The sequence below is a fragment of the Dipodomys spectabilis genome, unplaced genomic scaffold, assembly GCF_019054845.1.
Source record: "Dipodomys spectabilis isolate Male_0828 unplaced genomic scaffold, ASM1905484v1 ptg000333l, whole genome shotgun sequence".
Lineage (NCBI taxonomy): Eukaryota > Metazoa > Chordata > Mammalia > Rodentia > Heteromyidae > Dipodomys > Dipodomys spectabilis.
Genome location: NW_024871010.1, coordinates 2,371,665 through 2,394,499, shown reverse-complemented (window position 1 = coordinate 2,394,499; position 22,835 = coordinate 2,371,665). Strand labels below are relative to the sequence as shown.

Sequence of the window (22,835 nt, the reverse complement as noted above, 5' to 3'; positions counted from 1 at the left end):
AATTCCTTTAGTGATCTTTGTGTATTCTCATCCTGCTCTCTCATTTCCTGTATTACTCTTTGTTAGCTTCCTCCCTTTCGTGGGATTCCTGCAGTTCTCTTTGAGTAGTCTGAGCCTGCTCATGCCATTCCTGCCTTTCTCTTGGAGTATTCTCAAGCTGCTCACACAAATCCTGTATCAATTTTTGAGTAGCTTCCTCATGCTTATGATATTCCTGTTTAAACTTTTGGATTGCCTCCTCTCTCTCCCTATCATGCTCATACTGATTCCTTTTAAGTTTTCAATCTTTTCGTTTATCATGTTTGCCAGCAGTGTTTATAGAGCTATTTGGGCACTCTCCTCTGGATTATTCATTATCTGTTCTTTCCCCTGATTATCAAGAGTGGGAATTGAGATACCCAGACTTGCCATTTTTCTTGTGTTTTTCCGGCTTATTCTGCCCATTTGAGATGAAAAGTACACCAGTGTTGTGCTAGTACACTATCTTACGGCAAGCATCAACCAAAGTCTGAATTTGCACAGACAATAGTCTACAGATACAATCTAGTTCAACAGATACATCTATTCAACATCAAACAACTATATGTTAATGGGCTACGAACCGTAAAGAAAAATTTGGACAACCAGAAATGATTAGGGTTAGGCAGAGATGTGATTAAAAAAAGTAATAGATTGATGTGGAAGGCACAGGGAGAGTTAACTAAGTCCTAATCTCAAAGCAGGAAATAGGTTGTGTAGGATGAAAGTAGAGAGAGAGAAATGGAAAGGGAAAAGAAAAGAGACCAGAAAAAATATATAAGCAAAAATTAGTAATATTATGCAGAACGAAGACAATCTATTTAGAGAAGAACGTGAATATATTGAGAGAAGGGGAGGGATGTAAAGGAGATGTGAAAAACTTAAAAATAAAAATGCTTAAAATATTATATAGGTATAAAGAGGTAGTACTGCTATTAAGGAATTTTAGTCTCAGAGGTTTTGAATTGAGTAATAAATTTGTGGATTAAGTGTGTACACAAAGGGGGATAGGGTCTAATAGTCAACTATGGGTTTATCTGAGGATGTGCAGGACAACAATTAAGTCACATAAAGAAGAACGAAAGAGAGGAAAAGGTGAAAAGGATAAGAAAGGAAGAAAAAAAGATCAGAAGTCCAGTAGAGCTAAACAAAAAACAAAAATGTAATCAAAAAAGAAAAAAAGAGAAAGAAAACCAAAAAAGACAGAAAAACACACATTCACGTATCCCTAAAATAAAAATTATAAGAGGAAAAAAAAGTTAGTGGAAAACAATTTTTTTTTCAAAAAAGGCAACAATTAAAGATTAAAAAAAGTTTTAGAAAAGAAAATTTTTTTTCATAAGGTAACAAAAAAAAAAAAATAAGAAGAAGGTGAAGAAGAAGAAAAAACAAAAAGTTCTTTGATTTTTTTGGGAGGGGTGGGAAAAATCCTGTATCTCCCTTGTGTCTGTAACCAGCCTCTTGTTGGAGTCTCTGGTCTGCTTGTGATCCTGTGGCTTGGATGGTTTCTTAAGTCAGTTTGTTCCAACAGGCAGAAACATGCTATGCTTTACCCAGGATTTGGCGATCCTCCTCCCAGGCTAGTTCAATGGGAGGCAGATCTGCTTTGAGTATCACAAAAGAGGGAGTTCCAGTAATGAGGCTAGTTTCTGGGTAGAGTTGAGGCCTTTCAACAAACAGTAGCTTTTCCGTGGGCTACTTTGTGAGGAACTCAGAGCCCAGCCTGGAGCCACTCTCAGAGTTTCTGTTTACTGATGTCGAGACTGCTAAAGGGAGGGGCAGCCTCTGGCTCTGATTACTCAGTGAAGAAAGCCACTCCTAGGGCTGGCACCTGAGCTGCGTGACTTTTCCCTGGGTGGAGCTGAGTCTGGCAGGTGACGCTGCTGTTAAGTTCTTTTGACCTGCTAAATGACTCGTTTTATTCCAAGGCTTGAGTTGGAGCTAGCAGCTCCGCCAAGCTTTGTTGGTATCCAAGATGGAGATCTCCAGTGCTGGAGGGGTGGGAGGGGTGACCTTCCCTCCTCTGCTCCCTGGGAAGGAGTGAGGATGTCAGGCTTCTACTCCCGCCGAGTCTTGGTTCCTGGGTCGTCTCTGGTTCTCCGAACTGCAGGATGAAGATGTCCGCTCCTTGTCGGTTCTTGCTGGTGTTGAGTAGCATCCATTTGCCCGCTTCATCTGGCTCCTTCATCCCAGACTCTCTGTGGTTCAGGTATGGCCACTGCAGTCGTCGCCGCCACCGCTGCCAATGCCGCTGCAGCTGCTAGTAAGAGCTCAGATCTGTCTCCTAGCCTGGATTTTCTCTCTCTGACCTGACTCTCTTTTCTGTGATGGCACACTTGGTGTGATTCTCTGGCTTAGGACTGTTCACTGGAACTCTAAAACTGCTTTCTATGCGAGAGATTGTTTAGACTCCAGCTTCTCCTCTGCCATCTTCCCGGAACTCCATGTCCATGAGACTCTTATCTCCAATAAACCACAAGATAAACCAGAACTGGCACTGTGATTCAAGTACAGTGCTAGCCTTGAGCTGAAGAGCTAAGGGACAGCGCCTAGGCCCAGTGTTCAAGCCCCATAACCAAAAATGTGTACACAAACACACACACACACATATATAGGGATTGTGTTATTCTTTTACCCATTCATCATTGGTGGACCTACAGCTTTCTTAATGATTGCAATAAATATGGACAAGATCACATAGTAGATCTACTATTAACAACTTAGATATTTTAAAATGTGCATTTCCATGCAATTTAGTACAGTAATGATGTTGTCCTGTGATCTACTTTGAAACCTTTTCCATCTTCTCTAATTGAAACATTGGAGAAATGCACCTTCTACCGATCTGCTTTGCTAATTACATCACCATCAATTATTTAATGCATACGGCATTCCATCAAGGTAACTGTCTTTTGAACTAGTGCAGCTGCAAACACTTAATCATTCATATGTTTACTCATTTTTTCTTTATTTTCAAGGTGATGTACAGAGGTGTTACATTTACTTAAGTAAGGTAGAATGTGCATTTCTTGTCAAACATGTTACCACTTCCCTCATTTTTCTCATACTTTCCCTCCCCACTTACACCTTCCCCCCAAGTTGTACAATCATTTCCGACATATTATTCTGTGTATATTGCTGTTCTGTCATATTTTCTCACCTTTCTGTTGTTCCCCTTCCTTTTCCTTATACAGATAAATGTATATAAAATACCAGAGTACCAAAATCAAATACAGTGACAACAGGGGATATATCATAGTGGGAAGAAAATACAAAAAATTTACTTGTTTTTATTTTTTTTTTGGCAGGGGGTGGGTGGTCATGAGGCCTGAACTCTGGGCTGGGGCCTGTCCCTCAGCTCTTCAGCTCAAGGCTAATGTTCTTCTTCTTGAATCATAACATCACATCTGGCTTTTTCTGTTTAGATGTTGCTGAAGAATTGAACCCAGGGCCTCATGGTTGCAATAAATAGAGGCAAGTACTCTACTACTGAGCCACCTTCCCATCCTGTTGTTGCAGTTTTAATGTACTATGTGATTTTTTCGTTTTTTTGGTACATTCTCTTTTTTTTAATGAGTTTCAAATAATTGTGGAAAATTCTTTCACATACAAATAGATCCTGTGGAGATTTTAGCTAGACAAATTTTCTATGTGTTTCATTATTATTTATTTTTGTCGGTCATGGGGCAAAAAAAAAAACTTTGCCTCTTTAGTGGGGAGGGGGAAAGGGAGGAGGAAATGGGAAGGTATGGGAAGGGGAAACAAAGGAGGAGCAACAATGCTTGATAAGAAATGTACTCATTTCCTTGCCCATGTAATTGTAACCTCTCTGTGTGGTATTTTCACAATAAAAAACAATAATAAAAAATTGCTATGTGTTCTGGTATATACCTATAATACTGTCTTCTTTGGAGGGCAAAGTAGGAAGATTTCTTGTTCAAGTACAGCCCTAGTAGATTAGCAAAACTATATAACCCCCAAATATAAACAAAAGGGGTTGTGGACATAACTCAAATACTATAGCACCTACCGTAGCATACACAGACTTTGGTTCAATCTTCAGGGGAAACAAAAGGGAAAAGGAAGAGAAAAATTCCTGAATTATCAAAGTTGATACTGGGCAGATATTTCTAGATAACCATTTAGCCATCAAATCTATACAGGAATTTTTAGAAGGAGATAAGAATTTCAACAAATTGCAATAGCAGCAAAGATGGCTTATTTATCTTATTTATATTCTGGTGGGAATAATAGGCAATTAGAATGAATAGGAGAGCTTCAGAAGACAATGGCAATTTATCGAGGAAGAATGTCAAGTATTGCTTTGAGACACTAAAAATGGAAGCCGCAGGCCAGATTTCAGACATATCTGCAGCTGAACTGGGATGTAGACCATCCCTGCCCTTACTACAGTCCCCTGAAAATTTTTTTGCCAATCTCTGCTATCCTGGGCGGTAAAGCCCTTCTCCTAACCTGCTCAGAGACAGGGCTTCACCCCAACCAATGTCTTACAAAACAGCTCACCTTTTGCCAGCCCCAAGCAAAAGTCTTGACAAATAAGCAATGGAATTCCCATCTCTCCTTCATGTTTTTGAGCTAAAATTCTGCAGCCATATTTTAAGAATGTATTTTCAAGATTGATTGAATTCGTGTTTCCTGGATGGGAAACTGGAATAGCCCCAAATGCATCTATTTTTATTTGTTTCCCACTCTGCTGATTTTGTACTCACTTGACACCATGGAAATCATTGTGGGTAACCCTTGAAGTTGAGCTAATTTTTCAAGGCCCCTGGGCAGTGGGATAGATCACCCTCTCAGATTAGCTATTACAACCAGTGATTAAAGCGTAACCTGGTCTTTCAGAAATAACAGAAATTCTGCCACATTTTTCAGTTCTGTTAAATGTGGTGGACAGAGCTAATCCTGAATGCTGGCTGCAGGTTGGGTTGCATTAGAAGCAAGCGGCATCCTTGGCCACTTGTTCCACAGAGAAGCTCTTCCCTGTGCCAGCTTAATAAAGCAGAAAGTACCTTTCTTTGTTGCTGGCATAGGTATCTCTGCCCTCCCCAAGATAGCTGAACAATTGAAGGGGTATCTCACTAATATGTGACATGGAAAATACAGGCAACAAAGTGATGGTGTTAGCTGTGTCCATTGCTGGCCTTAATGACCCTAGGGGATAGGTGAGATTTTACATTAGACAAGATCATCAGTAATGCCAGTGAGAGATTCTTGTCTAAGCATTGGGAATAGCTGGTTTGTGGGATTTCAGAACTTCTTCTCAGTGTTTCTTTTGCCTACATTAAAGGCTGCTTAATGCACTAGAGCTTGTCTTGGAAAAGACACTGAAAGGAAAAACAGAGGGGATCGAAAGTGCGACAGAGACACAGAGATGTCCTAGCCCCTTGTTAGGGATCTTAGAAGAGGAGGTGCACACATGTGGAAGCCCTCAATTTAAGCCTCACTTGATTTGTGAAATAAAATCATTCACTGAGTTGATGTGCCTCCTGGATTCTGCCTACCTGCATGTTTCCCTTTACAGTTCACCCAAATGCCAAGGATGATACAGTACACTGTACTCAACACTCTATAAATAAACTGAGGCTCAGAGATATGAGCCTGAGTTCCTTGGTAAGCAGCAATGCTGGCACTTGGATCTATGACTCCAGCTGTGAACCTACACTTCATTTGTCTTTTCTGATTGAAATAAGAAAATTCTCTTTTCCTGCCTGCCAGCTAACTAGCTCCATGCTCAGTGCCCACTTCCCTATACTCCAGTTCTATCTAGAGAATAAAAATACTCGAAGTCATCTGTATTCCACACTGATGTGTCTCTGCTTACCAGGAGTCAAGTCCTGGGATGCTGGTAGAGCAGCAGAGGACAGCCTCCTTCTGCCTTCCTTATTTCACACAAGTTTCTTTGTATATACTATCTCTCTTGTAACGCAAGGCTCTGGTGGAGCAGTGTTGCTAATGTGGCAAGATAGAAATCCTATGAGGTTGAGTTCTCTTTTAATTTTAAATTCCTTAATTCTCAGTTGTCTCACTTTCTGAGGTAGAACATATAAGCAAGGGGACAAAGAAATATGCTTTTAGCAAATATAAGAAAAGTTCTCTGTGTCTATTAGAATTGTTGTTGTTGTTGATCATAGAGTTTGAACTTAGGGTCTAGGCACTGTCCCTGGGCTTTTTTGCTCAAGACTAGAGCTCTACCACATTGAGCCAAATTTCCACTTCCAGTTTTCTGGTGGTTAATTGGAGATAAGAGTCTCACAGACTTTCCTGCCTGGGCTGGATTTGAACCACAATTCTCAGATTTCAGCCTCCTGAGTAACAAGTATTACAGTCGTGGGCCACCAGCACCTGGCAGAAATTTTTTCTTTTTTGTTTTTTTTTTAATACTGTGAGATTTGCAGAGAAAGCAAGAAATTAGAATCTATTGTTGGGAGAGCAAATTAATTAAGTGTTTTGTGGACAGCTTGACAAAATACATTAAGTAATGAAATATGCCTCATCTTTGACCCATCTGAATATTCCTCAAAGAAAGTCACAGAGAGAGGAATATATTCTGGGCAAGCATGCCTCAGCACCATATGTCCTTCCTAGGCAAGGTCTGGAAAAATAACCTAGGTGATAAAATTATTACTGAATGTATTCAACTAACTGGAAAGCAATTCTTAAAATACTGCATGCATATTGAAAGGAAAAGGTATTCTTGACACAGGAAGCAAAACAAAAACAAAGTGTTAAAAATAATAGAGTTATCTTGGGGTTCATTTCACCTAGCATCAACTTATTTGACCATTTCTGCTTGTCTCATATGTCTATAGTTCTAGCTATTCTGGAACCTAAAGCCAGAAGTTCAAGTGAGCTTGAGTTAGAGTTCAAGTTCAGGACTCACCTAAGCAACATATTGAAATACTTTCTAAACACAAATAGCTGTCTTCATCCAACCAGAACCATGCTCAAGAAATTATGTAGTCCCAAATGTTTGTATAAAGTACACTTAGGAAGAAGAGGTTCAGGTGTACCTTCACATACAAGGGTGACAGATAGGTAATGACAAATATTTAAGGCTTGAAGACAGAATTTTTATTGTGTTCACTATAAATGATGTATTTGAACAGATCAGACAGACAGATAGAATTGTGTCCATTCATTGAGCCTAAATCAGAATAAAACATACTTAATGGAATCCATTACATGTTACCACAAATTATAAGACAGCTATCCAACCTGGGTCATTGCATCCAGCATAAGGAGAATTAGGTAAGAAGAAAACATATGTAAAGATGATCGAAGGGTTTAGTAGACGAGAAAAATGACAAAGAGAACATATTATAGACACACCACAGAGAAAAGGGCAATTCGGCCCAAGTCACCCATCTTGGCCATCTTCCTCATTAAAGAGATTGGTCTTGGGTTAAATAGTGAGAATTGTAGTCCTTGAAGATGGCTTTCCGATTGGTGGCTATCCTTTCTGTTTCTTGTAATGTTATGACTTCAATGATTTATTGCCCCATCCTTATGTACTCAACATTTTGAGCATACTCTTTATTCTTCTGTAGCCCTCTTCCCCCATATCCATGTCAGCTAACTTTTTGCAGCTGATCATGCCATTTGCCAGTTCTATAGACTACATGTTCTGATTGACTACTTTGCACTAACTCACACTAGAATTACTCTGATTTAAAAAATATGCCATGTTATACATGCATCTGAACATCATGTGGTAGCACATAGTACACTATGTATCAGGTAAAAATAGGGAATAACAACATTTTCAGAACATTATATTCAGAACATATATTCCCTAAAGTATTAAGTACTACAATTGTTTTATTGAAATGTATAATCATACATAACTGGTATTTTTGTCAATAAACCTGCTTTTATTTAAGAGGTAGTATGTACAGAAATAGCTCTTAGACAGAATATTAAGTTATCGTAAAGACAACTCCACTTCCATTTCTATTCAAGATGGGTAATTTAGGTATCAATTCCCTCACTTTCTAGAACAATGAGTTCTCTTCTCCGTAGGCAGAACACAGATTCTGATAGCCTTCTTGCTTTAGAGCTGGCCCTGACATCACCCTGACACACTGGCATGGCTTTGTCTTCCCACCAGGTTTCTATCAGATAGGGAAGCTTTATGGTTGCACACTGAAGACTAACCACCCCAATGTCTTGTCCATGTCTCCCAACTTGAGATAGGATATTCCTTACAGTACCTGAAGTCCATTAGTCCATTATCTATCTATCTATCTATCTATCTATCTATCTATCTATCTATCTATCTATCTATCTATCTATCTATCTATCTATCTATCTATCTATCGATCGATCGATCGATCGATCGATCGATCGATCTATCTATCTATCTATCTATCTATCTATCTATCTATCTATCTATCTATCTATCTATCTATCTATCTATCTATCTATCTATCTATCTATCTATCTATCTATCTATCTATCTATCTATCAATCTATCTATCTATCTATCTATCTATCTATCTATCTATCTATCTACCTATCTATCTCTCTACCTATCTATCTATCTACCTACCTACCTACCTATCTACCTATCTATCTATCTATCTATCTATCTATCTATCTATCTATCTATCTATCTATCTATCTATCTATCTATCTATCTATCTATCTATCTATCTATCTATCTATCTATCTATCTATCTATCTATCTATCTATCTATCTATCTATCTATCTAATCTATCTACCTACCTACCTACCTATCTATCTATCTACCTATCTACCTATCTACCTATCTATCTATCTATCTATCTATCTATCTATCTATCTATCTATCTATCTATCTATCTATCTATCTATCTATCTATCTATCTATCTATCTATCTATCTATCTATCTATCTATCTATCTATCTATCTATCTATCTACCTACCTACCTACCTACCTACCTACCTACCTATCTACCTATCTACCTATCTACCTATCTACCTATCTACCTACCTATCTATCTATCTATCTATCTATCTATCTATCTATCTATCTATCTATCTATCTATCTATCTATCTATCTATCTATCTATCTATCTATCTATCTATCTATCTAATCTCTCTGTCTGTCTATCTATGCTCTATTTTGTGTACCAGTACTGGAGTTTGAACTGAAAGCCTCATGCTCTTCCTTAGCTGTTTTTGTTCAAGGTTGTCAGCCTCCCATTTTAGCCACACTTCTGCTTCCAATTTTTTGCTGGTTAATTAAATATAAGAGGCAATGAACTTTCCTGCCCAGGTTGGCTTTGAAACACAATCCTCAGATCTCATCCTTCCAAGTAGCTAGGATTACAAGTGTGAGCCACCCCTGGGTGACTTCTTATCTTCATACATCTCCTATGGTTTGTGTCATCACCCAAAGGGTTTCTAGCCATAGAAAGCTTACCCATTCTGTCCATGGTTTCAAGATGGATGCAGCCAAAACTGACAGTCTCAAAGCCTGTGATTTCATCCCACTAGACCCTACCGAAGCCTTCACCACATGAGGCATCTCCTTGCCATGTTCTAGCTCCAATCTTTTTGCATCCTTTCTCCCTTTTCTCACCTTCTACCCAGACATGCATAATCTCATCATTACCTTGGAACTAGTCATCTATCAATCCCATTCCTGGCAGTTAAAGAACCTCTGGATTCCAATAGTTCAAGCCTGTATTCCTAGCAACTAAGGAGTCTGAGATCTGAGGATTGTGGGTCAAAGTCAGCTTAGTAAGAGTGAAGCCCACGAGAACCTTACCTTCAATTAACTACTAGAAGTTGAGCAGTGGTTCAAGTGACAGAACACGCTAGCATTAAGTAATAAAGTTCAGGGACCATGTACAGGCCCAGGTCTGTTGTGCATGTACACAAATACGCATGACAACACATAAATTTTAAAAGAAAAGAAATAAAAAAAGAGAACTACCTGCACCTGCTTCCTGACTTAATGTAATCTGGTTTTATTGTTTGGTGTTTGAATAAGGCTACTTGTTTACAACCTTAGGAAAGAGCACATTTCAGTTGCTTTTTCTACAGTGAACTTGGATGTAAGTCCTGTGTTGTCCTCAAACCCCTGAGTTTCAACAACTGAATATTACAATTACTGGGATGTTATGCCTGAATGAAATCAACTGATGGTTGAGTCTGCCTTTGCCAGCTGACACTGTCCACGGGTACTTCTAGTCATTAGACACTTCCTATGGAAGTGACTGTCCCTTGTAACGTAAAGACTTTTCAGCGGGGGGGGGGGGAGGGGTTGGGCTGGTAGGGATGGTAAGGGGAAAAAAAGGAGGCAACAATGCTTAATAAGAAATGTACTCATTACCTTGCTCATGTAATTGTAACCCCTCTGTACAATATTTTAACAATAAAACTTATTAATAATAAAACAAACAAACAAAAAAGACTTTTCTGCCCCCTGGCTCCTGAAACCTCCTCTGAAGTTTTCTTCCTCCTGTTGTCTGGATTCAGCTCATGTGTGCTCCTCTCCAAGAGGCTGAGCAAGCTTTCTTGGAAGATGCATTCTGTCTCCAGGGAGAATGAGACATAATACCTCTTTGGGCAGTAACTCAGGTTTCTGCCCAATCCCATCTGCCAGGATTTTGACTGGGCACTCAGAGCTGCAGCTAATATGGAATGAATGAAAAAGACAACAGTGAAATGGAAGACCTCCCTAAAGAGCTTAGAGAAAGAGTCATAGATTGGAAATTGCTTGAATATGGTCTTCCCTTCATGAGGCCTCTCAATTCACTAGCTAGCATTCCTGGGCTGGAGTGCCCTCTTTGTGGCTCCACCCTTGGTCATGTAGACAATTCCTATATTGCCAATGTGACATCAAAAGCTGATGTTTCCAGGGACATTGGAGGGGAAAGTAAGAGGTAGCTACCTATTACTTACACACAAACTTCTTAGGCTGTCTAAAGAAACGAAGTCTGGTCATTTGTAGCATTGTGTTGGCAAATTCACCATCTATGGATGGGAGTGCACCTTAATCCTAGTGGAGCTAGAAGTGTCATACAAACAGATTACCCTGAAGCTTTGAGCAGAGCTAGCTGTTGCTGCTGGCTTCTCGACTATTATGTCTTTGAAGTACCAAGAAAATGATGAAAACATCAGCACATCAAAGCAATTCTCAGTGTTCTTTTGCCCCAAGAGTTCCAAAATAAGTTTCCAGCAATAGTTTCGCAAAACTTTGGCTGCTTTGTCCCCAGGAGAGAGGTCACCTGCCCAAAGTGCCTATTGGACCTGGACATCATCTTAGAAACCAGCTCATCTGGGCTTGTTTGAGGGCTCTTGAGGTAGGGGGGTGGTGGAAAGTTGATATCCCCAGACCTTATGTCTTTTATCGAGGCATTATCTCTTATTATAATGGCCTCTTTTCTTTTCAGTGAATATCAAGTGTTGTCCTGAATACTGGGTACAAAGCTGTGAACAGAATGAGGTACTTTCATCATGGGGCTTATTTATTGCTGCAAAGCCAAATGCATCATAAATAAGTGGAGATTATGCCAAACTGTTTGATTTCACAATTGAGGAATGTGTAGCTTATACACAAAGTCCAAAAAACAAACAGCTTTAATGTTGTTTCTCTCTTTTTTTGGTGGTAGTAAGGCTTGAACTTTGGGATTGGCGCTGTCCCTGTGCTCTTCAGCTGAGGGCGAGAACTCTATTTGGTTTTCTGGTGATTATTTGGAGATAAGAATCGAAGGGAGGGCTGGGAAGGTGGCTCAGTGGTAGAGAGCTGTCCTTGCATGCTTGAGGCCCTGGGTTTGATTCTTCAGCACCACATAAGCAGAAAAAAATCCAGAAGTGGTTCTGTGGCTCAAGTGGTAGAGTGCTAGCCTTGAGCTGAAGAGCTGAGGGACAGCACCCAGGCCCAGAATTCAGGCCCCACGACACGACCCCCACCCCAAAATAAAAAAGAATCGCAGGGAGTTTCCTGCCCATGCTGGTTTTGAATTGTGATCCTCAGATCAGCCTCCTCAGTAGCTAGGTTTACAGGTGTGAACCACTGGTGCCTGGCTAATGTTGCTTCTTACATGCTCACCTTTGGTGCCAACTACCTCCATGAGTCAAATCTCAAAGTGTCAAATTGAGAACTATCTTGAACTTTGAGAAGTTATAGGGAAATAAAAAATTCAGAGATATATGCCACAGGTTAGGGAGTCATAGTTGGATTTGAATGTTTTGTCTCCCTTTGGGTGAATGCTTCTTCTTCAAAGATTTAACACTTTTCTCAAAAACAAAACCAAAAAAATGGGATGGATATACTTAAGCCATATCTTGTCTTGAAAGCCTTCTTGTTTTGAAATTATTTTAAACTCAAAGAAGAGTTGCAAAGAGTAGTGAGAGTTCCCACATACTTCTTCACTGCTTTTTTACTATGAACATACTATTAACATCTTATATAACCACTCTCATTTACTGATTCTAAGACATTCACATTTGCACAATATTATCAAGCTCCAGATGTTATTTGAATTGTATCATATCCCTCTCTAATGTCTTTGTGTATGTGTTCTTGTATTAAAGTACTGATAGCCACAAAAAGGGGTTGGAAATAATTTTTTCCTTACCTGAAAAGGAAGAGGCATGGGACATAGTGCTAACATTGTATAAGCGTGGAGACTGCACATTTTGGAAATGGTTACAAGCCTTATTAAAAGAACTATCTAATTAATAAAAGTTGTCACCCTGGTCAATTGTCCTGGGCCACTGCCTCAAATGTTGCCTTAAAAACCAGCTGGACACACACCTATCAACCTATGCCACATATCTTTAACCAGTCTTAGTAGAAATTTGCAGCCCAGAAAAATGTGTGATAATCCTTTTGAGCCGGTGAGGGACCCTGCTGCTGCTTCTACCCACCCTTCTGGATAAAGTTCAAGGACGGCCTGATAGTCATATGGATGGAAATCTATGTTGTCATCCTGACCATGTTGACCATAGTGACAGTGGACTGGACTCCTGCCTGACTCCATCACCTCTGACTGCTTCCCAGTGGAAAGCTGCTTTGGATCTGCTGAAACTGAGTCTGTGGCATATTATTTCAGTGATATCCAGTAACTCTTCTCTATTCCCACAGTAGATATTGAGGGCAAGGATGATATCACTGGCTTGCCTCAGGCACTTCAAGGATTAGGAAACTAGAAATCCACTCTACAATCAAAGCCTTGCTTGGTTCGGGTGTGGTAAAAGGCCGCTTCCAACAATGGCTATAAAGGAGAGATCTTTATCAATGGAGGTAGTAAGAGGAATGAAACTCACCCCAGCTATTGGAAATAAAAATCTAACAAAATTCTCCACCCAAGGGATGCCTTGAGGCAGTTCTGGTAATCTGGTTCCTCAAGTCAAAGAAACAAAATGGGCCCAAAAGCCACAAAGAAACTCAGGGAAAGAAAGAGTGTAGTAAAGAAAGCCTTAGAAAGGAATTGAAAAAAAAAAATCTCCTCTGGATTAAAAAAAAAAAGGATATAAAAATAAGGATTGTCTTAAAATGTTTGTCACAGTGAAAAGGGGAAGAAGACAAACCCCAGAAAGTTTAAGTATGTAATAAATGGTAGGAGTATGTCTTAAAAATGAAGCTTATGAGTAAGTTGGTATGAAATTAAGCTAGCTTTCATATACATAGAGTCAGGATGGGTGAACTGATGTGGAACTATTTTTTATGTTTATCTGTATGGTAGGAAGGAAGGATATGCTCACTTCAATCTAGATGCTGGTTTAGCTAATTAGAGCAGCCAGGTAGACTCATTGTGAGAGGGGATTCTCTTAAATTTACCAGGACTGAATGACTCCTTCCCTTTGCCCTTTTGCGCTCACATTGCATTCTCTATTCCAAAGGGTTTATGCCCTGTGAAATGATGTTTGGCAGACCATCCTTCTTGTGTCCTCGCTTAAAAACTGCAATGTTGACATAGATGACTGCTCCAGTCTTTACAGGCACTGCAGACTGTTCAACAGGAACTCCATTCCCAATTTCAGGCACTCCTGCAGGCAGCCCCTGTAGTTGGCCATAATTACTGACCATGAGACACTGTGTGGGTCATATGACATCAAAAACAAACTATCTCTCCTCAGTGGAAAGGACCTTATACTGCTATCCTAACAGCTCCAACCACTGTCAAGGTGAATGGGATCTGGTCCTGGATCCACGCTTCACCACTTAAGGTGGCCCGGCTACCAGAAGAGACAAATCGATGGTGTATAAGGACACTGAAAAGCCTCTCAAGCTAAGACTTATCTCATCATAATTTTTGATTTATGCTTCTGTGCTCTAAATGCTGTTAACTACCACTGGCAGTTTAGAATCAAAGAGACAAGGGGACAGTTTTCTTACTTCTGCTATTGTAATGTCCCTGATTGTAGCAATTTAATTTTACCAACCAACTCAACTTGTGGAATATGACAAAATGCTTCAGGCATCTTGATGTCACACCCCTTCTCCTACTATGTTCTGGTGTAATGGAAGCCTATGGTCATACATTAATCCAACCTTGGACTCTTGGATTTTGATAACAGCAGTTCCCCAATTAAATCTTTATACCAAAAGTGAAAATTTTCAGAGATTGTTATCCCACCTCTTAACCAACAGGACAGATTTTATTCCTATACTGTTAGGGGTGAGTCTGGTTACCTCTGTTGGAGGAGCAGCTTTTTCTGGAGGTGCTGTAAGACATAGTTTAAAACTAGCTCAGGAATTTGAGGAGAGGGTCGATGAGGATACTCATGCCTCTTCAGTGTCTCTGGCATGCATACAAAGACAACTGAACTCTCTAGCGGGGGTGGCCTTGCAGAATTATAGGGCACTAGACCTTCTCACAGCTTCCAAAGAGGCAACCTATGTTTTTCTAAGGGAAGAGTGCTGATACTGTGTAAATGAATCACGGCTGGAGAAGAAAACATAAAGGTTCTAGATAAACTGTGTGAAGGACTCCACCAGCACCCATCCGCTAAACTACATCTAGTATGGGCTCAAAGCCTTTTGTCCTGGTGGCTAGTATCCCTAGCCACCAGCAATTATACTATTTCTTCTACTTGTTATTACTGGTTCCTGTGTGGTTAACTCTTTGATATCACTTATAGAAAAAATAATTGGGACTGTCAAGCTGATGGCCCTTCAGGCCCAGTACAGCCTCCTGAGTCAGGAAGAAGAGTCAAGAATTTGACTCAGTTACAAAACGAAGGGGGAATGTAAGGATCCCTTAGGATAAAAGACCCCAAGACCAAGCAAGGACACTGAGTCAGGATATTAGCCTCTTATGGGGAACTGAGGAATGCAATAATCTCTTGCTTGAAACTGAGGAATGAAATAACAGGAAACTGCTATTGTAAAAGTCCCTTGTTTGAAAAAAAAAAGTTGATGTTATCATATTAATAGAACTTTGCAGCTTGTACCAGCTTGTGTTTTTTGCCTTCATTAGCGTAGGCTGTGTCCATGTTTAGGGTCATAGTGTTAGCTCCCAAGTCTACAATGTGTCCCTGGCAGGACAACTTCTGTAGCACCTAACAAACTTCTTTAATCTCTAAGCCCGCTTTGATGGACTCATTCTCAGACCCTGTAAGAATTGAAATAACAGTGATTAAGTTGTCTTAGACACTAATGAGGGGAATTTGTTTTAAGGATATCTCAGGTAACCTCAAAGTAAGAATAGAGTAGGAGCAGACCTAAAATCTAGAAGTAGCCATGAACATCCATTGGCAACCTGGGAATGATTGTCTCCTGAACCCACATACCTATTTCAGCATTCTCACTGTTCGGAAAATGGAGGAAAACAGAAAAGAAATAGGCCAGACTCGATGATCAACAGGTGAGGACTGTTTATTGCCAGCAAGGTGCACAGACCTTTCAGGTTTGGAGGTTGTTCGAGGGACTATATTTTGGCTGGACTTATATAGGGCTTGTTTTCACAAGGAAGCAGAAAATGAAAAGTGGCTTATGCTCTCTTAGGCCACAAGGAGACGTCCTTGACCAGGCCCACAAGTTGAATGTTCTACTCTGGATGAAGGGCTATTGTCCCCTGGGGACCAAGTGTTATATCCTTGGCCAGGCACTGATTGGAACCTGCCTGCTGACAGGCATGTGGCCACTCCTGTTTTCTTATACCTGGTGTCTTACTTGAGCTGGAGGAATTAGGCAGGAGTGAATCTTTCACTCACCCTCAATTCAGGCTTTCACTGAGCTGGATGCAGAGCAAAACAAGCACAAAGCCACTGGTAACAACCAAAAACCAGCCCTGCTTCTATTCCCTGCAAACATTCTCCAGGAAATATTGCCACACCATGCAGAACAATTCCTACCAGATCTGCTGAGTTTCTGCTAGGCCCAAAAGTCGGGTTCCCTTTCCATTTTACTTTTCATTTTCAGTCTTTTTCTCTTGTTTGTTTTTCTATGAGATCTCTTTTATTTGTATTCATACACACACACACACACACACACACACACACACACACACACACACACACACACATACACACATTTGTGAAAATACCTTACAGAGAAGTTACAATTACATGAGTACATGAGCAAGGTAATGAGTACATTTCTTATTAGGGATGGTAAGAGGAAACAAAGTGGGAGGATGGTAAGAGGAAACAAAGTGGGAGGCAACAATGCTTGATAAGAAATGTACCCATTACCTTTTATTTGTATTCTGTGACAAGTGATCTGATTTTTCCCTGTTACTGCTTCCAATACATGCTGCCCTAGGTCCAATTGAACACTCTACCACAATGCCTGGACCTCTGCTGAAACAGCTTCACCTAGTCCTATAATTGAATCCCAGGAGGCTGGGAATATGTCTCAGTGATAGATGCTTCCCTAGCATGCATGAATTCATGGGTTCGATTCCTCAGCAACACATAAGCAGAAAACACCAGAAGTGGTGCTGTGGCTCAAGTGGTACAGTGCTAGCCTTGAGTAAAATAAGTTCAGGGGCAGTGCAAAGGCCCTGAGTTCAAGCCCCAGGACTGGCACAAAAAAGGAAAAAGACTTGAACCCCAGGGCCTCCGATGTCACATTTAGAAGGCATGTTTTCTTCCTACATTGTCTGTCATGTTTATCTACAGCTTTCTCTAACAAAGGTTTTTCATTGAAACTACAGTTGCTTACATCTCAGGCTTAGGATCTGATATAGGGATTGATCTCTGGGCAACAGGGCTGGTTGAAATGCAAGACATTTCCTTAGCACAATTCAAGGGCCTACTCTACTTGTTTTAGTGTTCTGGGAAAGTTTTCTAAAGCAGTTTTGAAAGCTTGAAGAAAGAAAGCACAAAGCTCATTGCTGGTCTCATTAACTATTGGGTGAAAACTCCTGAAGAGTGGTGGGAGGTGGGGATGTCTTCCTGCTTGGCCCATAGTAGCACGGCATGCAGCTCTTCTGCAATCAAGCATATTTCTACTGATCTTATGTGGACATGCCAGCCATCCTGGTACTCTCCAGGTAACATTCCTTAGGCACCAGGAACTCCATGTAATGAAGTTCAGGGAGTTTACACAGTGCAGAGAAGAGGCAGTTGAGGGTGCAGGCTGACAGCAGATTAGCAAGGAACTTGAGCTCCTAGAGATAGTGGCAGGAACACAGGCCCAGGATCATCATGACCACATAGCTATGGGTAATAGCACACTCCACTGGGATCCACACCCGCACTATCTGGAAAACCTGTTGCCGCAGCTTGAGGAAAGTAGAGGGATATAAATGAAGCAGATTGTGTCTACTGAGGTGCAACACATCCAGCTGGGCAGCATGGATACAGTCTGCCAAGAAGTTCATGTCCACATGGTTCAGAGCACAATTGGCCAGGTCCAGCATTCTCAATCATGTCCTGAAGGGGCTGTAGAACATGGAGTAATCAGCACAAATCAGAGGAGTTCCATGTGAGCAACAATGGATGTGAGCAATCCATCTGCTTGTCTGTCACAGAGAACAAAGACTTGCAGGGCAAGTCTTGTTCTTACCTGACTGCATGGGGTCTGTGAAAATAGTTTTGACACATGGTGCTACATGAAATGCAAATGTCTGTGTCCATAAATATGGTTCACTGGGATGCAGCCTGGCTTCCTTGCTTTCACACAGTCTACAGCTGCTGGGCTTGCTGTGTGGTTCAGAATTAACCTGAACCAATGAAACCTTTGTCTTCATCTCACCTAAATGGCAGATTTTATCAACAACCATTTTCATATGAAAGGAGTTATGTACATGATCTTGGAGAAAACATCCACTCTGAGAGCTTGCTACAGGGGAAATGAGGCATTAGTAAGAAAAAAGAGCCATTATTCTAACAATAGAAGAATCCATTACTGTAGAGCCAGGAAGGGAAAGCCAGACATCACCAACTGAGGCACCATATCCACAATCCAATAATTCTGATTTAGATAGTGTTGGCAGCAAGCATCAGCAAAGGGGCAGCTGGACCCTGTCTCTGACTGAGTCCCTCACTGTCTGTTTGTGCATGCCCCTCTTGATATCATAGCTGCAAATGGGTGAAACTATTAGCTAAGGCCTTATGAGAATCCTGCTTGTGGAGGAGGCCAGGCATTCCCCCAATTCCCATGAATGATCTTGGGTTAATATCTGCTCAGGAAGGCCAGGGTGATACTGCAGTCCCACCATCAGCTGACAACAACCTCATGTCACCCAGCTGAGCCAGATTTCTATACCTGACCTGAGATAATGCCAGTCACACAGTGTTGGGAACTTTTTTTGCACCACAATAGACAACTACAGGAGTCACTATAGTTAGCTATGCCTTATAAAGCAACACATTCTAGACCCATTAGTTAGCATGTTCTTTTCACAGAGACCTCTCCCTCTCCCTTCCCCCTCCCGCTTTCCCTCTCTGTCCTGCTCTTCTTGCTTTCCCCCACTCTTCCTCCTATCTATGCTAGGAATTACAGCCAGGGTTTTTCATGTGCTAGTCAAACATGTAGCATCAAGGCACATTTTAGCCCTTATCTTTCTTTCTTTATTCTTTCTTTCTTTCTTTCTTTCTTTCTTTCTTTCTTTCTTTCTTTCTTTCTTTCTTTCTTTCTTTCTTTCTTTCTTTCTTTCTTTCTTTCTTTCTTTCTTTCTTTCTTTCTTTCTTTCTTTCTTTCTTTCTTCCTTCCTTCCTTTCTTTCTTTCTTTCTTTCTTTCTTTCTTTCTTTCTTTCTCTTCTTTCTTTCTTTCTTTCTTTCTTTCTTTCTTTCTTTCTTCCTCTGTCTCTCTGTCTCTCTCTCTCTCTTTGTCTGTCTCTTTCTCTCTTTCTTTACTTATTTTGAAGACAAAGACACCATTCAAACTCAGTATCTGATGCTTTTGCTCACTGGCTGGTACTCTAATATTTGAGCTACACCTTCAACACCCAGACCTTGTTTTTTGAGGCAGTCTCCCTATGTTATCCAGGCTGGACTTGAACTCACTTTCCTTCTTCCTCAGGCTTCTGAGTGTTGGGATTGCAAGCCTGGTTTTGATGTCTACCTTACACATTGTCTCTTTCTAACTAGAAGCATTCCCCTGAGGTCCCTCACTATTCTGGATCAATCCTGGTCCTCTAACTTCTTTATTTCTCTTTTGTGCTCTCTTATGTGCAGCTCCAGAGAGCATTGAGCTTGGGGCTTTGTGAATAAGCTGTTCTTCTACCTATCACTCAGTGCCCCTACAGCCTGTGAAGCCAAGGACCAGAGTGCTTGACCCATCCCTCTTCCTTTCAGTCTCTGAGACTCTGAGAATCTGGATCTTCCCTGTCAGCATGGAGAGGGCCACACTCAGCTCTATCAGGTAAGTCATGTGACTGAGCTCTCAGGAGATGGAGCCAAGGAGGCAGTCTTCATGCTTAGAAGTTGGGACAGAAGTGAAGGGTGTGTCAAAGGCCTTGATGGGGAGGATGAGTGAAGTCAGATGAGGGAATCCCACCTGGTCTAACAACTGCTGCACATGCCAGCATGTAGCCGCACATTGTGGGCCACTTCCAGCTTGCACAGCTAACCTGTCCTGGCTAGGCTTAACACTTGCAGGAGCTACCCAGGGCTCAAGCTGTCTTCCCTGAATGAGGGTCAGTGCATCTGCAGAGCAGCCATACCTACTGATTTCAGGGCCTGCACCACTATCTCAAAGTTGCCTTCAATGACAAATAAATAAATGAGGACTTCAATAGGTCACCTGACTGCACAGGGCTCTGCCTGTAGTTGGCAGCATATTCTAGCCAGGAGCTCAGTGTGGCCCCACTTTCCCAGAGCCCTTCCACAAGGGCATTGCTGTACCTGCACATCCCGGATACCCATAAGGTCAGATCTCTACAGCTGATGAATCCTTTTAAAGAATTATTTAAGAAGGATTTTTTCCTTTGTTTTATTTAGAAAAGAATATTTTAAAGGTTCATTCCCTGGAAAACACTTGCCCAGTTTTAAATGCCAAGACAAATAGTTGGGTTCCACATGAGAGTGCCATTAAGATACTAGAACTCTATGTACTTTTCAGGGATACAATGAATTTTGGGATGACTCAATGTTTTAGGTATCCATGATTCTAATACTAGATACATTTCTACTTTCTCAAAACTTACAGAGAAGAGATTTTGATTCCAAGAGACTTTGAATAATAGTATGAAGTCTTTCATAACTCCGCATCAACACTTCATTTTATGAACTTATTTTCCTAATATAATTTATGAAGCTTTATAGTTAATTATTTTCTCCAAAGTCACAAAATCATTTTTTGAAGATTTTCTAATAGGGATAAAGCTTTGCGACTGAAAGGTCAATATAATCCTTTTTGTCAACTATAATCAAGAATCTCTTGAAATTATTTTTGAATGTTAAATTCCTCCAAAGCCTATAGTTGAATGGAATCGCTTCTATCCTGAGTGTATGAATTGTGTGTGCTTGGGAAAAGTTCCATTTATCCCATTAATATGTGGAGGATATTTCACAGGGAGGAGATCCAGATAGTACCTACCCACTTTGGTCTCATCTCTGTACTCTGTGCGTTTGGACAAATTTCAATTTTGTTCACGACTCATTTAACTTCTGTAGATCCTATGATGAAGATACTCCTTGTTTTTTTTGGGGGGGGGTCTGGTTGTGGGGCCTGAACTCGGCCTGGGCACTGTACCTCAGCTCTTCAGCTCAAGGCTAGCATTCTACCACTTGAGCCACAGAGCCAATTCCGGCTTTTTTCTTTTTGCTTATGTGATGCTGAGGAATTGAACACAGGGCCTCAGGCATGCCAGGCAAGCACTCTACCCCTGAGCCAACTTCCCAGCCTGATGAAGATACTCTTAAATTTATTTTTTTTTCTAAAATATATCAGAAGCCTGTAAGTATTCCTCAATACATCTTGTATTCCCACAACTTATGCAATCCCTTCCTTTGATACAAAAGTCCTTCCTCTAATTAATATTAGCTAACTCCAATAGTATAGTATAAATAATTACTCAGGTTGAGGAGAGAAAGTTGTTCTATAAGTGAAATAAATACTTAGTTTTCTCAAATTTTATCATTTTTTAACCTCTGAAAAACTCTAGAGATCCTAACTAAAAGCAGCTTTCATTTACACACACGAGAAAAGAGGTTAATTAATCTATTATACACCAAGAACAATGATCGTCTGAGAGAAAAAACCATGGCATTTATAATTATGGCTGTTATTATTATTTTAAGAACTTTTGTATCCCTTTTTATCCAAAGAAAAAAATTAGATACTATTCTTAAACAGACCAAGTTTCATTACCAAGAAAGCTAAAAGAAAACCTAAATAATGTGAGAAAATAACTATATGTTATAGATTTTAACCTCAGAGAATATATGAAGAACTCCTTAATCAAGTAACACAAAAGGAAATTCACTTTAAAATAGTTGTGGAACTTGAACAAACATTTCTTCAAAGCAGAGAGATAAATCACCACTAAGCAACCCCAATGTTGCTAGGAAAATGCCATCAAAATCACAGGAAGATACTGCTTCATGCCTTCTACAATGATTGTGACTTTTCAAAAAATACAGAAAATGGGCTGGGAATGTGGCTTAGTTGTAGAGTGCTTGCCTAGCATGCATGAAGCCCTGGGTTCAATTCCTCAGTACCACATAAACTGAAAGAGCTGGAACTGATGCTGTTGCTAAAGTGGTAGAGCAAAAGAAGCTCAGGAAGAGTGCCCAGACCCTGAGTTCAAGCCCCAGGACTAGGAGAAAAGAGGAGGAGTTGAACTCTTTTGGCACAGCTAAGCTAATGAGAATGTAGAATGTTACAACCACATAGAAAACAGGTTGGTGAATCTTCAAAGAGTCTAACATAGAATTACAATATGACTCAACAATTCTATTTGTAAAGATACAAACAAACAATGGACAATAGAACTTACATGGATGCAAGTTTTCATTATAGCCTTATTTATAAATACTGGATAGAAACCTTCCTAATGCTCATTTATAGATGAATGAATAAACAAAATATGGCATCTCATAGTGTGGAAATTAATGTGCCACAAGAAATAAATGACACTCTGTACATGCTGTAACATGGACTGCACCAACCTTGAAAAACATTATAAAACTAAGTATTTCAAACCAGACACAAAAGCATAGCTCATGTAGGATTGTACTTATAAGAAATATCTAGAATATACAACAGAAACTGATAGCAGATTAGAGATTGTCCATAGTTAGAGGGAGGAAGAGATGAGTGACAATTTATCGATTAATGACGATACAGTTTCTGTTGGGTCTTCGTCCGTCCCACGAAAGACGGACGGGGTCTGAGGAAAGGTAAGTGCGGAGCTCACCTGTTCCCCAGCCTCCCTCAGCCCTGGAGACAATCAGACACAGG

At 40.4% G+C, this 22,835-nt stretch overlaps 1 pseudogene; it reads right to left on the bottom strand.

Moving 5' to 3' along the window:
• Positions 1–20,283, bottom strand: part of LOC122095054 — a 49,764-nt pseudogene extending 29,481 nt beyond the window's left edge.
• Positions 20,284–22,835: the final 2,552 nt, after the last annotated feature.